At 39.3% G+C, this 938-nt stretch overlaps 1 non-coding gene across 1 annotated transcript; it reads left to right on the top strand.

Moving 5' to 3' along the window:
- LOC123391704 lies at nt 1-107 on the top strand. Its single transcript, XR_006606399.1, has one exon. It is a non-coding gene; the product is annotated as a U6 spliceosomal RNA (small nuclear RNA).
- The last annotated feature ends 831 nt before the right edge of the window (nt 108-938 follow it).

Raw genomic sequence — 938 nt, 5'->3', positions numbered from 1 at the left:
GTGCTCACTTTGGCAGCACACATACTAAATTTGGAACAATACAGAGAAAATTAGCATGGGCTCTGCACAAGGATGACACACAAAGTCGTGAAGCATTCATATTTTTTTAACTCTAGGACACAAACTGATGGTTGCTGGAGGGGAGGTGGCTGGGGGGCTGGGGTAACTGGGTGATGGGCATTAAGGAGGGCTCTTGATGGAATGAACGCTGGGTTTTATACGCAACCGATGAATCACTAAACTCTGCCTCTGAAACTACTAATACACTATGTTGATTGATTTTAAATTTAAAAAAGAAAAAAATAATTTAAGAGATTATAACTGCTGTCTAAATGAGTATCTTCATAAATAGAGGTCAACATGGCAGCATAAAATCATGCACCTGATTCAAGTGGGGGAATCAAAAACAAAAAGGAGAACATGGCAAGATCAAATTGTTTTTTTTTTTTTTTCAAATTGGTTTTATTGACTTGATTTTTAAAATCCTGCCTGCCTTCTTACCTTATTTCACATGACTTGGGTAAGTCTCACCATCAGGCTCTCTCTTCATCTGTGAAATGAGAAGTGTGATGTTGTTGATTAAATGAGATACCATGAATAAAGCAGTTAGTATAGTAGTGGCACAAGTGAAGTATATTTTAACTCTGCCTTTTCTAAGAATTTATTGTATCCCCTCAGAATGCCTGACCAAGATCTTTAAAAGCAGGTCTCCTTCATGAACAGGGATTTTTACAAAGAAGACATCCAAATGGCCAACAGACACATGAAAAACTGCTCCACATCACTCAGCATCAGGGAAATACAAATCAAAACCACAATGAGATACCACCTCACACCAGTCAGAATGGCTAACATTAACAAGTCAGGAAATGACAGGTGTTGGCGAGGATGCGGAGAAAGGGGAACCCTCCTACACTGTTGGTGGGAATGCAAGCTGG

Source organism: Mustela putorius, unplaced genomic scaffold (genome assembly GCF_011764305.1).
Source record: "Mustela putorius furo isolate JIRA1106 unplaced genomic scaffold, ASM1176430v1.1 tig00000275_pilon_pilon_pilon, whole genome shotgun sequence".
Taxonomy (NCBI): Eukaryota; Metazoa; Chordata; class Mammalia; order Carnivora; family Mustelidae; genus Mustela; species Mustela putorius.
The sequence above is the reverse complement of the archived record's forward strand: the minus strand, read 5'-3'. Positions and strand labels throughout refer to the sequence as shown.